Raw genomic sequence first — 15,927 nt, forward strand, 5'->3', positions numbered from 1 at the left:
AGAGAAGAGAAGAGAAGAGAAGAGAAGAGAAGAGAAGAGAAGAGAAGAGAAGAGAAGAGAAGAGAAGAGAAGAGAAGAGAAGAGAGCTGAAAGCAGTCAAGGACATGAAAAGGAAAGGGAATCTGGCAGCAGGGCTTGGTGTCTCCAGAATAAAATGTCCCAGCTGTGTTCCAAGCATTCAGAAAGTCAGACACCCCCAAAATTCCACCTTCTCCCATGGCCACAGTGCTTCACAGCGATGGGGAAGGGAACCCGCGGGAAGGCGATTCCAGCCCAGTGCCAACAGCTCAGGATGAGCCCGAGGGGGGATGCTCAGGCAGCAGGGATGGGATGGGGGCACTGAAGGAAAATGACAACTGCATCACCCTGCGTTCCCTCTCAATTTCTTTGGATTTGCCTTTTGATTTCCAGCCTTGATCCGCAGACTCCACCACCAACACGTGCTCTCCTGGAGCCTCTGGCAAAGGATCCACCTGGAACGAGACCCAGCCGGAGAACGCTGAGCATTGTTTGTGTTCTGCATTTTGGAGTCATCCCTCCTGCTACAGGAGTGTGTGAGTGTGTGTGAGTGTGTGGAGGGGGAATAATCGTGCCGTTAATGATTGCTACTTTGATTACAGGATGCAATTGTCACTGCGGTTGGAAGCCAATCAATGCGTTGTGAGTGGGAGCCCGCTGGTGCTTTCCAATGGTCCTTGATTAAAAAGGAAGCTCTTGGCTATCTTCAAGCAGCAGGAGAGGAAACAGCACGGATGAAGGTGAGGCAAGTGCCAGACTCTCCCTCCCGATGGATCACAGCTCATTTTCACCGGAGTTTAGTCATGCAATCTGCTTTTCTCTCAGCTCTGCGGCCTCCTTTCCCCTTTGCTCCCCAGCAGACTGGCTACAGCAGCTTCTGCTTTTCAGGGACCAAACCTGAGTGCTGAGATCTTGGTTCTGCTGTATTTTCCTGCAAATTAAACACTCACTGTGCCCTCACAATCCATCTCCAGTTTATATACACCATTCCTTCCATTACTTTCAGCTTGCTCTTTCTCCATGCAGTTGAAGATAAGAAATGGTGCAAGAACCAGCAACAATTTACAGGTGAACTATTTTAGTCCCACAGGAGGGCATTTTCATTAAAGGGATGTCTGAGTGCAAAAATATGTGGTGTTTCTCTCACATTTTCTGTGGATTTTCAGACAGCGGAATTTCTTCTATCACAGAAATTTTCTGTCACTGAGTGTGTCCAAACTTTTCCTAAGAGGAATGGAAAAAAAGGGGATATAATCTTCTGCTGGGTTTTCTTTTTCCCAAAAACAAATGAGAAAAGTGAGTAAACTCATCTAAACTTCAATATTTTATCAGACTTAAGTCACAACACAACAGTGTCTTTTATGGGGAGAGGAAGGAATGGGGACAAATTTGCATTGAGGCCATCACAAAGTTTTGGGTTGTGAACTTCAGTCCTATACATCTGAAATGAGGTACCTAAAATATCACCTCATTTTAGGTGCTGCAAATGCACAGAACCCATGGCCCCAGAAAGAAGGGAGTACCACTGAAGAGCAGCTGAAATCAGATTGTGATGCTGTAATCCTGCTGAGGTAATTTTATGTGTTTAATAAATTTGGTCTGTCTTGAGACACAGGAGATGCACAAAAGAGAAGTCCCAGGTTCATCCTTGGGTTCCACACTGCTGAAATCCCAGGGGATGGATGTTGCCAGGTCTCTGAGGGCTGTGATATATGATGGGGATACAGGGTTGAAGCTTAAAGCTTCCCTTGGTGCTCTCCCCTCCAAGCAGATACACAGAGTAGCAATCCCTACCTTGAGAAAATTGCTGTAATTTTTAATGTAGTTGTACAGACCAATGCTGATATCTTGTTTCTAATGACTCCTGGCTGAGAGGTTGGCTCTCACTCCAACCCACCATAAAGATGTCAATTCTCTCACGGAAAACACACGGTCTCTGGTACCTGGAGGGCTCCTGGCTGGCTGGGGAATCATCTGACCTCGTGTTTTGCTAAAGCTAATTGAAAGCAGGGATACATTTGAAATGTCAAGGTGTATGCTCCTGCATTAGCAGTGTTATCCATTAATATGAATTTTGCTGCTATAAGGGCATCATTTCACCTCATAGCCTTGAGTCATGATGTGTTTGTTATGTGGTGAAAATACAGGAGAGGAACAAACCCAAGCTGTCCCTCAGGTAAACTGAATTTGTTTGTATCCTGTGCTTTCAGAAACACCCACACAGCAGCACAGGGCACTAAACACTCTGCCACACTCTTTTCCCCTTTGAAACCTTGCTGATACATCCATCTTTTCAGCTTGTTAAATACAGGATAAAGCTGAAAGGTCAACATCCAGATTCCATTGTCATAGCACAAATAATATTAAAGAAACCCCAACTTACAAGCTCCCTTGAGATCAGCAATAATTACATGTCTCCAGCAGCAGATCTCAGGCTGTTTTCCGTACCCTTTCATTACCCAACCAATGTGACAAGGCAACCCACACCCTCCCAAACAATTGTGAAACAGCAGCCCCTTTGGGATGGAGCTGGGAGCCAACACACAGCCCCATGGGGTCTCTGTTCATTCACAACCTGCAAGTGTCACCTGTCAGGGCAGTGGCTGCCAGCAAACACCAGGAAAAGAGGAAAGGGATGGAGCTGGGGCAGTTTAGCAGCTCTGAGGGCGATGGGCAGGAGGGCAGGACACAGACTGAGCTAAACCAGGCTCAGGGAGTGACAAACTGCTCTTTTCTGTCTGGGCAGTGGATTTGGATCTGCAATTAATGGCTGAGGAAGGCAGCACAGCACTGCTTCCCTGCCAGTTATCTGCCATGGATAATCTGCTCTGGGAGATGAAGCCTGAGCACAAAGTGCTGCAGGAAAGGGCCCCTGTGACTCCAGTGGTCTTTGACCAGGGTGACAGCAGGATGTTTTCTGGATGTCCTTCACAGCCAAGCACCTTCCAAAAAACTTAACCTTTTACAGTATCAGGAAAGGAAGAGAGGGCTGGTTTGAGGTTCATGGTGACAGCTCCTCAACTCTCTTTTTCATCGTTTTTTTTTTACTGTCTCTGCTGATAAACATCCCTGGTTTCCCACACTAAGTTTGACTCCACCATAATCCTGTCCTTTCAACAACCACTTAGCTCTCTCCAATGGCACCATTAAGATGAGGAAAACTTGTTTTTAGATACAGATAGGGACATTTTATTAAACCAGACCATTTTCTATATGGTGATATGCCACATCATTGCAAAGAGAAAATGCCATTCTGATATAAAGCAAGGTATATTGAAGACATAATGTGAGCAATCTGAGGTATAAATGGGTATAAAACCCAGAATTATTGTAGCCTCCTACCCCTATCCAGGTCCAGCTGTGGCTCAGCTCCCCTCCAGGCACTTCACTGCCAGGCAGGCTCAGGTGGTGGCTGTGCTATGGAATTACTCCCACAAAAATGGAAGAACTATGCTGGATCAAGGACCAACTCCCTGTCTTGATCGTGATGGGAGTGATAGCAGGTTCTCTAGGATAGAATCTACCAGAAGAAAGGTAATTTTAAATTGATGATTTTCTCAGCTTCTGGAGTTCAGGGTTTTTGAGCTTCATAATGTGTAATAGGTGTAATAGCTTTGTGCAACAACAGCAGCTTATCTCAATGAATCTTTTTCCAATCTGTTCACAGTTTCAGCCACTGAAATATCCTGGGACAATGAGCTCCTCAAAGCAATTCTTTATTTTGTGCTAAAAATATATATTATTTACTTTAACCCTGTTTTCGGCTCTTTTCATTATATACATCGCTGTTTTTATATTGAAAGAAATAGAATAATCCCTCCATGTACATTTTCTCCCCACAGCCAATAATTTCATAGGTTTAGCTCATCTTTTACCCTTCTTCATCCACCACAGTTGAATCATTACTGCCTATTTAACACAGTCCAGACTCCTATAAATCATCTGGTCAAAAATTCCCTCCCAATATATTTCTTCTACTATTTTTATATGTCCTGGGAGCTTTATACACTTCTTTGAAATAAATTCCAAGTCTGGTTATAACAAGTACATTTCTATCCTCAGCAATTTGCCATATTCATCCCCATTTTGAGGTTATGTAGAACTACTGAGTAAAAACAGTTCAAGCAGACAATCTTTTACAACCTTGTTGGAAACCAGCAGAAACCATCCTTACCTTTTGTTCCTTATATTATAACCAGTTCTTAATGCACAAATTGGGAAGTTATTTTATCCCATGGTGAACTCAGTTTTTTAAGACCCCTAGTGAGGAAATTTAATGGAAACCTTGTGGATATACAACTATGCTGTGCTGACCAATCTTTTTCGTTTACAAGCTCATAAACACCCTCAAAGAACTCTAGAAGATTTCTGGTCCAATCTGACTTAACAAAAGCAATATTGACTCATTCTATTTATTCCCATCCCTGCTAACTCTTTGCTTTATTATTCTGCTACAAGTTGTCTGGTACAGACAATTATTTCCCTAATGAAAGAGAAATAATGGAAGAGACTAGTCTCTATCCTTTAAGGATGAGAAATGTCTCCAGGAGAGCACATCTTTCTATAACACACATTGGTTTTGTGTCTGCCATTCCTGATTTTCAAGGAGTTGGAAGGAGAAGGAAAATCCTGGTGGAAATAAAGACAATGATACAGGTGCTTACACTGCCATCATGGAGGTTAAAATAGGGAAAAGGGATCTGGAAGTGTAGGAAAGTATTTTGCATCAACTGGAAAAGATTTTCATGGTGTGGGCCAAAGTCATTTTGAAGTTTTTCTGCACAGTGGAGGTGCTGGTAGTAAAGTCAAAGTTCCTCTGATGTGAAAATGCTTGTTTAGCTTTTAATTTTTTTCTTGAACATTTAACTTTTCCATTACATTACATTTATTTCCTGGGTTTAGTTTGCCACCTGCAGACAAAGTACAAATGAGAGTGCTGTAGCACCTGCCTCCATGTGATGGATCTTCACATGTGACATATGTTGTGCAAGGAGAGCAGTTATTGAATTTGGATTTTATTTATTACTTTTTACCCAGAAATCAAAGCTAATGATAAATGCTGATGGTCTCAAGTTCCTTAACTGTCATTGAGGAAATCTGCAATGCTCTAATAGGGCTGGAGGAAGCCTGTCTTGGTTGGAAAATTTAATTTGATGCTTCTTTGTGGCTGTAGCAGTAAATATTCCTGGGTAGGAGTTGTCAGAGTGTTTAGTCCTATTACAGGAGAGAAAGCACCCAAGCAACAATTCTGACAGCCCATACAGACTTCTACCCCAACACAGCATTTACCACAGCACTGGGGTGGCAGCAGTAATAATAAATCACCAGCTCAGACTGGTCATCTGGAGCAGATTCCTTTTAAGCTGAAGCCTGTCCTGCTCCTATTAAAGTCAGCTGCTGTTCTCTGCCCTATTTTTTTGCCATTGATGCAGAAAATGGACTTTTTCAGCCTTCAGATAATGTCTGGTATCCACAGTGCCAGATGCACTCTCAGAACTGTGTTTTACACTGTCTGGCTGATGTACTGCCCTTGAAAATAAGGGATGGGTCGTGTGGGCAGTGGGTGATTTTACAGCACCTCCTGCAACAGATTCTTCTAGAAAAAAGCTAAAATGTGGTGTCTTCTGGGCTCTCAAAATGATACTGAGAGCAGTGGGTAAACTTCATGAGCAGAAAAAGAAATCAGAAAACCTGGCTGCTGCAGTTCTCACATGTGCTGCAGGGACTTGCAAAGGCAGAAGCACAGTCAGGTGCCAGAGCTTCAACTCTGCTGCTGGCACTTTTGCCACTTCCATGGAGGTTTTCCTGCCACATCAAAACCCTCATGATGCCATCAGCTCATTTACCAGTCCAGATGTGACCCCAAAAAGAACCAGTTCTGGGTATTTGTGATATCAGAGGATTCACTTGGATGTAGACCATTGTTCTGATTTTTAGGTACAAGCAAGGTAAAGGAAAAAATAATTGTCTTGTTTCACATTAGACATTGCAAAATAACAATTTCTTCATGCTTCAAGATTTCATTTCAGGGACAGATTATCCATGAGCTGAGTGTTAAAGACCAAAAGTTGTCCCTTCTCCTTAAAAATAGATGCTTAAAGTGTAAAGACAAACAAGGGAGCCCATATCAACACCAAAGTCAACCAAGCTGCAACCTGACAAAAGACACTGGGATTCCTCACTGAGCAGCTGCAGAATTGCTCCCTGTCATGTATGAACACCTGTTGCCTGCATAAAGAGTGAATTTGGACTCCATTCTGATAGGAGAGTTTCTAAAAGGATAGGGGAAAGAAAAAGAAAAAAGCAAACAAAAAATAAAAACAAAAACAAAAACAACCCAAACCTATTTGTTTATAGGTGGTGTCAGGAAAAGAAATAACACCTGCAACAGTGTCTGGGTCTCCAGGGCAATGAAAGTGGCATTCTCCACCTGCACAAAATTTACTGGAAACATAAAATCCAACAAGGAGAAATGTATCATTTGTGCTGAGAGTCTGCTATAGAGGTTCTGTTGGAGAATATTACCTGCCCATGACTCCCGTCCTCCTAATGCAGGACCAGCCCTGGTATTTCCATCCAGAAAGACAAGCTAATTAATCAGGGCCCATGGCCAGAGTGTTGGATTATCCTCTTGTCTTCTCATCTGGCCACAAGGAATCGGCTTCTTTTGCAGAGCGAGAGGAGCTGAGATTTACACAGATGTGAGGAGCAGATTTGTGGGCAGACATGCACTCAGTGAACAGTCTCTAACACATTCTTGGACAAGGCAATTTATCTGAGCAATGGGTGGAAGGATGCAGAGGGAGAGGCTTGGCCAGGAGTGCCAAGATTCATTTCATCTCCTGTGTAGAAGTACATCATTTCTAGCTAGATTCAAAGAGGACCATTAAAATATCTAAAAATGTAATAGTTAATCAAGAGGAAAGCCTCTGAATGTATTAAGAGTTTCAGGGCTCCTCTCTAGATTTATTCTCTATTACACTAGGGATTTGTTGCATTATTTTCTTGGGTGGAAGGTTTTTTATTTTCCTATGAAGTTTCTTTTTGATCATCTCCTGAGGTAACTCACTCAGTGAAACCGTCACTGATCCTTATCCACGCTGGCAATTGCCACGTTACTCTAAAAGCTTTTTGAGAAACAGTGTGAAGGGAAATGATTGCAAGAGTGACCCATGGCTGCCCTGTCCTAACCTGACTTTGCAGCACTGTGGAAAGGAACCTGAGCACAAATGAGCTGAGCTGCACTGCCCTGAGCTGCCAGCAAAGAGCTGAAACCCAGCCCTGCTTTAAATTCTTCTCTCTGTGCTTGAAGACAAAAGGAAAAAGGGCAGAAAGAGAAAAGCAGAAGGTTACCAGAGAAGAAATCTTACTGTATTAGCAGAAAGATTTTCTGTATTAACAGAAAAGAGGAAAAAAAATTTCATTCTGGAGAATACATGTGCTCTGTATTAACCTCATTCTGCACCACACCTGCAGGCTGAGGCTGAGCTACCAGCAGAGGGAAAATCCCTCTCCCACATAGTCCCACTTCAATTCCAGCACCACTTCCCTATCCCATGGGGTCATTTCCTGCTTGGCAGTTCATTATCTCATCCCTGGATCTCCTTAAGGAGAACCATCACAGTCATTTCACAATTAGAGGATGATTTAGCTGGAAAAATAACTTCTATTAAATAATTTTGGGCCCCTTGCCTGCACTGTCAACCTTCTTTCACTTGGGGCTGCTTCTGACAGCCTGACATCTCTGTAGCTTTTATAAGACCATCACTGTTGGAAGAGTGAACTTTTCCAAAGCAAAATTAATCCTTATTGTTCAAAAAATGGAGTTCTATCCTTGTCTCCTCCATGTCCACATTAATTTGGTCTAAAATAAATTGATGGTTCCCTCTTCTATGCAAAAGTGAAACATTTCTGATTGGAGGAGATATTGATGTTGCCATGGTCCAATTAATGAAATAAATGGGGTGTTTTAGATTTATATTTTGTCCCATCATCCCACCTACAAGATATCTCAAAGACTCAAACAGAAATTGACTGTCAGGACAAAAGATTTTTCTTTTTTGTGGTGTGCTTTTTTCTTACTTCCCATTAGGACAACCTCTTCTATTTATTTCTTTCTCCAGTATTTGTAATTTGTATCAGATAGGTCTTTATTGTCTATCCCTAATATACATTTGTGTGAAATTACCAATGGTTTAAACACCAGCCTATGTGAAGAATGGTTCTGTGTTGAAAACAAGATTCAAGCATCCAAACTGAGCTGTGCTCCCAGTGGTGATGCAGATTTTCCCTGGGAATTTGGGTCACAGCCTTGTACTGTCCCTGAGCTGGTGAAAGGGGCAGCCAGTTCATCCAGAGTGTGACTGAGCCGGGTCACAGCCAGCTCTGCCAGCACTTCACTCCTGAACCTGGGTGCTTTATGTGCCCTTAATCCCTCTGCATTTCCATTTAACCCCTGAAAAGCCAAACCAAGAATTCTCTTCTCCTCCTTGCCCAGGTTTGTGGTGCACCCATGGGCAGCAGCTCTGCAGTGAGCAGACATTCCTGAGCTGGGTTAGATCCGCGTGCACATGCCGGCGAGTGTGTTTAACAGATTAAGTTAAAAACAATCTTCACCGCTTCATTTAACTAAAGCATTTTTCCAGACAACTTCCTCTGCTTGAATGTTCCTTCTAATTATCATTTTCCCTTTACAATATGTTGTGTCATGCTGCTTAGGAGAAAGCTCATGGCGAGAGGCAGCACTGGGGTTGTGAAGGAAATATGTCCTGGCTATTAGGAAGTTCAATGAAGCGCTGACTTTTATATCATCGTGTAGGGATGGGTGAAACAGTCCAGAAAAAAACACTGCCATCTGAGCAGCAATGTGGGGCTTAAAATAACCCTCCGTTTCACAATGTTATTTTAAGGTTTCTCCATCGGTTGCAAGATTATTTTTCTCTCTCCAAGTGTTTCATCTAAACGGATTGGTCTTGGAGGTGGAATCTGGCTTGGTGTGGAATTCCAGTCTGGCCAGGCTGATTGCTTTGTGCCCTCAGCACCAGGGGCCTGCTCTGCTCAGGAGGAATGATTTGGAGTCACGATCATTCACTTTCATCTCAATTCTGTGAGCTGTTTGCAGCTGTTAATTTAACAGTTTAGTGCTTCCATCTTCCATGGGCAGGAGCAACCGCGCCGATGCCTGAGACATCGAAACTTCATTTCCAGTAACAGGACTTGGAGGGCTGGGACATGGCAGGGAAATGCTTTTGCTCCAGTGAACAGGGACCACATGGTGGGCACAGAAGTCAACAGAGAGAGATTTTGTAAAATGAGCCTCTGCCAGCTACAGCTCTACAGGGATGAAACAAGAGGAGGCAAGAGCCATGAAGGCAAATCCATCTTGGGAGAGTTTTTTCTGGGACAATGTCTGCAGTGCCAGGGGAGCTCAATTAGCCCAAAGAGGAAAACATTGGGTATAAAGAATATCTGCTAATACAGGCAGAGTGTGTCCCTAAATACCTGTGAATTCAGGATTTTTCTCACACCTCAAGCTGAACTTAGGACAGACCCTGTTTCCAAGAAGAATTTATACCAAAGTGCTAGAGAAGGAAGAGTCAAACTGCTCTATGGCAACTGCTTATGGAAGAAAATATATATCCATTTTATATCATCTGAAGGACCAATACACTTTATAGTCATGAAGTTATACCTAAAATTCTTAGCCAAAGGTTATTCATGAGTCAGTATCACTGAAGTGGAAAGAAAACTTTTCAGTCATTTCAAATTTCATTTTTTTCCCACTTCTTTTATTGAAAAAAAAAATTTTGTTTGTTTTCAGCCTTTGTGAGAACTTGTCAGATCTGTTGTCAGGCTGTGGAAGAAGTTGAAAACTTAATCATTATGCTTCTTATTTTTATTTTGAATGGTATTTATTTAATCTTTGTTTCACAAGGTTTTTATCTCATAAGGGGGACGTCATCCTCCAACATTGTTGTAGAATTATTTTCTAAAGTTGAAATTTTCCATTGCAAACACCTACACTTGTGACAAGTTCTCCCTTTCAGCACCTCTGCTGTGCTGCTCTGTCATACCTGTGTTCTGATCTGAATTCAAGGAAAAATAGATGTATCCAGGATTTTGGTGTTAATTGTCACTTTTCATTTTGCTTTGTTTTGCTCAGCCATTCTACAGCATTTGAACAGCATTTTGTGCAGAGAACTTTTAGCAAAAGTAGCTACCAAAAACCAGCAGCAGTTGGAAAGATTGTGCAATTCTTGTTGGGTGCAGTTCAAGGTCTTTTACAACTCCCTGGAAATTGTGCTAATCTTTCCATTCTAGGGCACTTTGCAGGGTATTTGTACCAGCAATTTCAGACAGGTAATTTAATCAATTCCCTTTGCTACCTGATCTCCTTTACTTCCCTCTGCAATCAATGGGGAGCAGGGAGAGCTCCCAGAGGGTGACCTGGAGCAGCTAAATTAGGTTCACAGCATTCAGGCTGCTTCTCTAATTACAGAGAGTCAAATTAGCCCAGCTCATCATCTCGGACTGGCCAGTGTGAATTCCTGCCTTTCCACACTTACCTGTAGCACCCAAATGAGAGAAGATCCCAACTCTTCAGTCCTTCAATAATCACACTCCAGATTTCTCTGTGGCTTGCTTCACCAGGCAAAAGCAGGAGATTGTGATGCTGTGAGAAGCCCGTTTATCACTGAAGTTATTCTCAAAAAGCCATTGCACAGCCTGGTCAGGAGAATGTTCTGGTGGCTCTCCACAGGCATCCAGACCTTCACAGCTTCACTCCCAAGAGAAGTAACTTTGTCTTTCTCAGTTTTAACATCTACATTTAGACAACATAAGGCCAGGTTGGATGGGACTTTGAGCAACCTGGGACAGTGGAAGGTGTCCCTGCCCATGGCAGGGGGTGGAACAAGATGAGCTTTAAGGTCTCTTTCAACACAAGCCATCTGGGGATTCTGTGAACACTGAGTTACAACCCCTGAGTTTTCACTGATTCAACAATTTCAGTTCCTGCCCTGTTCTACACTGGAAAGTGCCACTTCAAAGTTACTTCAAAGCTCAAGAAGCTTGTCACAAGCCTCAGCTTCTGGCTTTATATATTTCTGCATTTATGTACAGAAGCTGATTTCCAGGCTGTTCATTAAGAAAACCCAATGACCTTTTCAGAGTCACTGGAATATATGGGTTTGTCCTCTTGGGAGCTGCTGCCAGGTTTGTTTAGGATCTCAGTATTAAGAACGTTGTTTTTTCCTCTGATGTGCTTAATAGCTCACCCTGTGCTTTCAATATCGGTGTGTTATTTATTGGCAATTCTTTATGCTTCCATAATTCTCCTTTGAATGGTCATTTGCTTTGTTGGCCAGCTTTTTAGTCCTGAGATCAGTGATTTTTCTCATGGCCCATAAAATAAGAAAAGTAATTTTGGACTTTATTTCTGCCTGGTGGAAATCCATATCTGGAAAAGCAGAGCAGGCTCACAATTCACTGGAAACTTATATAGGATGAACTCAAACTGCAAATTATTTTTCATAAATAAGGGGGCACTTCTTTAAAGAATCCATGTGATCAGTACACAGCTAGGTTAGGTAAATAATCCCTCAGAACAGAACTGCAGTGTGGATATTTTAGGTTGCCTGCTCAGACAGATGCAGTTGTTATATGAGATGTGATATCTATTGGGGATTTCCCTACGCTTTATTGATTTGGATTATTTTGGAGTATTTATAATATCTCAGTGCTGCTCAGATGTAGTGGAATCCAAGCATGAAGCTAAACAGCTTCTCCAATATTATCTATTTATCCATCTTCCTGACAGACAAAGGACAACCTTCCCCATCCAAGGATGCCTTTTAGCTCTGCTAAGTGGTGGGTGGTAAGTGTGGGTATTCCAAAGTGGGTAACCTCGGGGTCGAAGGAATTCAGCATTTTTTTCATGAATTTCATGAATTAAAAGCCTCTCCCAGCAGAAGGAAGAGGTGGGGGAGCAGGAGGGATGTGGAGAGACCATGGGTCACCAGAGGGGCTGGGGACAGCCTGAAGGACCCGGGCAGAGGGGAGAAGCAGGCTTGTATACAGCAGCTTATTATTTTTAATGTCACTTTTCTCTGACAAGCTTTTATTTTAATGGACGGTAAAATATTTTAAAAGACTGAGTATGCAGCTGTAGGCTGTTTAAAATTTCCTCCACGATGACCATGCTGATGAGTGTCTGTCACATGAAGGAAGAGCCAAAAGCTGCAGCTCTGAGGAGGGAAATGAAAGCAGAGACCTGAGGGACCGGGTGTGTGGCTGGGCTGGGAGCTCAGATGCTGTTTTGTGTACCTGGGCTAATTCTGGGTGTTAGAATGACTGTTAGACATGCTCATGGGAAACAGCTCAGTTTACAGAAATATTCCTAGAAAGGGAATATTGAAACCAAAATCACACCCTTTTTTCTTTGGAAACCTGATTCTAAGGCATCTGTTCATCCCAGAAGAGACCACAGTGATTCCAGGTGGTCTTTGCATCTTACTGAAGCAGAGCAAGCACTGAAGATCCCAAGGAAACTGCTCACTGGCAATGTATCAAGTGAGAATTGTTTACTAAGGCTATCCAGCAAACAATTCCAATAGTGAATAAATAAAACACAATCACCATCTGCCTGAGGATAATTGGAAAACAGAACTAGAGGCCAAATTCACAGAGCAGATTATTCCTCCAGCTCTGTTAGGAATGCTGAATGGAGCTGTTCATACTATTCTTTCTTCTAGACCAAATAATCTTTTACTTCCCTGAATGCTGAATTAACTCCTAAGCACTTCAGGTGATTACAGGCACATAAACCTGTGTTCTTTAGTTAACCAATGTGTTTACACACCCACTCAGGTTCCTTGTGATACTTTCTCATTCATGAACCCTGGAAAAATATTTTCTTACGTTTGCTATTCAGTTTTGCTTGCTATTCTGTTGGCCTTGGACGCTTCCAGGGATGGGGCAGCCACAGCTTCTCTGGGCACCCTGTGCCAGGGCCTGCCCACCCCCACAGGGAAGAGTTTATTCCCAATATCCCATCTAAACCTACTCCCTTTCAGTCTGAAATAATTTCTCCTTGTCCTCACAGCTCTCCTGGTCCTACCTCTACCTTTGTGCCAGAGGCAGGATTTGGGCTGTGGCTGGGATTCTCCAGGTCCCTTTTCCAGAACCAGTGTTGACTTTGGGACTTCTTCTGGTGATGAAACTGCATATTTTACAGTGAGTAAAAATGAATCCTGATTTAAACCCCACAGAAAAAAACCAGATATCCCAGTTAGAGAGGCTATGGGATTCAATCTAATAACTAATTTTACTGAAGCTTGTGGATTTTATGAGTACATCTATGACTCAAGGTTTCCTCAAAGCCTGGGTCTAGCATTGAATGATGAGACTTCTGGAAAGAACCCTCTGACTCCTTTTCCTGCTTCTTTTGGTATTATGATCTGAGACATATATTTTTTAATTGATTGATTGGGTTTTTTTTTTTACATTTGGGTCTAGCTTACAGCCTTGATTCTTTCTGTAGAAGAATCGTGATCCTTGTCTCAACCCCAAGACCACACAAGCTTTGCTTTTTGGGGGAAAATCCAAAACTTTCACTTTGATAAGACATGACAAATATTCAATAATAAAGGACTGTAATCGGAAATCTCTTGCTTACCATCAACCAACATTAAAATTGAGTGGAAATATTTTTTGCCTGAAGGTGAAAAGGCAGATTACATTCTGCCATCAGCACCAGTGTTTTGTGCCTCAGAAGTCAAACATTTGGCCTTATGACTGCAGACAATCATTATTTTATCACTGATATCATATAATCTGTGTCTGTTCAATGGATTCCATTGCAATGGAAAACTGAAATAATGCTTTAATAGTGTTGATAGCTATGGAAACCATATTATATTACTTATGGATTCTGCTCTTCATATTTTGTCTAAAAATAAGATTATTGGTCAAAAGAAGCATTAGAGAGACAGAGGTTTTCATATTCAGAGCAATGCTAGAATTTGAGGAGATGTAAACTGGGAAATCTTGAAAAAAGAATTGGAATATATAATACATATATCAGAATATGTAAGTCACTTTGTCAGATTGACAGGAAAAAAAAGACATTTCAGTGATCTGGGAAATGAAGCTCCTCTCTGGAGTTTAGAATTAAAGACTGGGAAAAAAACCCTACCACTTAATTCCTGTCCCCCCAGTGCTTATTCAAATTTATCACAACCAGGTGGGTAATAAACAGGAAGGTAAACATCCACTTTGGCAGCTAGATGATCAACAATAATGATTATTTCATTTCATTATTACTTCCAACATTTAAGCAAAGAGAAAGATTTTTGCTTTGTCTATTGTTTCTTTTAACAGCAGTTTTGCTTTGTTTTCTGTTTTTGTCTCTCTTCTTCTTGAAAGATATTTAAAAAAACCTTACAACAAGAGACTTCCAGGGTTGCATTTTGCATTAAAAACACAGGTATTTTATTTGTTTGTCTAATTTTCTGTTCACTTTCTTTCATTGCATGAATTGGAAGATGACAAATAACCCTGTGAAGGAATAAGAGAAGGAGTTTCACAGTGACATTTAAATTTGAGCCCATGCTTGATGGCATGCAGATGATTTAAATACATGTCACCAATGCACAACTCTAAAACCAGATTTTAAAAATGCTTTTGTTTCCCTTATTGCTGTTTTAACATGCATCTGGAGAGTGCTACAAGCCAATGGAGCTGTTGTAAATAAGCTGCAACCATCTTTTAAACCTCTTTTTTTTTGTGTGCTGCTTAGGTGAGAGGCGTAGTGAGGGTTATAAATAATGATTAGAATCAGAACAATTATTATGCATATAGAGTTGGCTGTGCTGAAGTCACCTCACAGGCCACAGTCCTGACCCTGTTCCCAGGTTTTCAGTTCAGCAGGGGTTCCTGGCCTGTCAAACTCCCATAATTCAGATTTCCACATCCATTCAAGCACATTCCTCCTTTCTCATCCCATATGCAGGGCTAGAGCTGGGATCACCAGCACTTTAGGCAAATAAATTATCCTCTGCTATCAGCACATGCTTCACCTGTGGGTTTGACCTTCTTTCATCGTTCTCAGGAAGGTCTCCATCCTTCTCCAGCTGCTGTCATGCCTAAATCCAGGAGCACTGCTCTAATACCCTCTCTTTTCTTGTTAGGAGTAGGTTTGAATTCAATTCAAGCATAGAAGCACCACTGACATTTGGGAAGGTCTGGATCCCTACCAGCCTGTGATGGCTCAGGCCTGATTTGATTTAGTGCTGAAGCAGAGGGAGGTGTGTTAATGCTATTGCTCACTACCAGAGCCAAAATCAAACTCTGAGGTGAAAGCCCTCCAAATCCAGGGCTATTGATGCTTAATTGGCATGGAAACCCCCAAGTTCCCTTGTGGTTTATTATGTGCTGATCCACTGTGGTTTGAACAGCTTTGCAGACTCTATTAAACAACCTCTATTAAATAAAGACAAACCCAACGATTAAATGTCTCTGGATACCTTGCATGAACTTGCTGAGACATTAACAGTGTAAAATCTGAATATTTCCCATGAATCAGCTGATGCAAATATATGATATGATGGTGTCAAAGAAGGGATAGTTTAACACCTTTTTTTCTGGTTGAGGGTTAGGTTTCTTCCCTTTTGTTCCTTTTTACTTAGGGATTTTTTTTTCCCATAAGTTGCTAGGAAACACTAATGACTGGAGTACTTATGAAAAACAAAAGTGGCCAACCTCAGGGGAAGAGAGAATCTGGTTGCACTTTTCTTATCAGGGAGTTTTTCTGCAATGGGCAGAGATACCATGAGGATTGGGCAGTAAAGGGGTGAGGATTGGGCAGGTGAAGGGGTGAGGATTGGGCAGTAAAGGGGTGAGGATTGGGCA

Source organism: Parus major, chromosome 20 (assembly GCF_001522545.3).
Source record: "Parus major isolate Abel chromosome 20, Parus_major1.1, whole genome shotgun sequence".
NCBI classification, from domain to species: Eukaryota; Metazoa; Chordata; class Aves; order Passeriformes; family Paridae; genus Parus; species Parus major.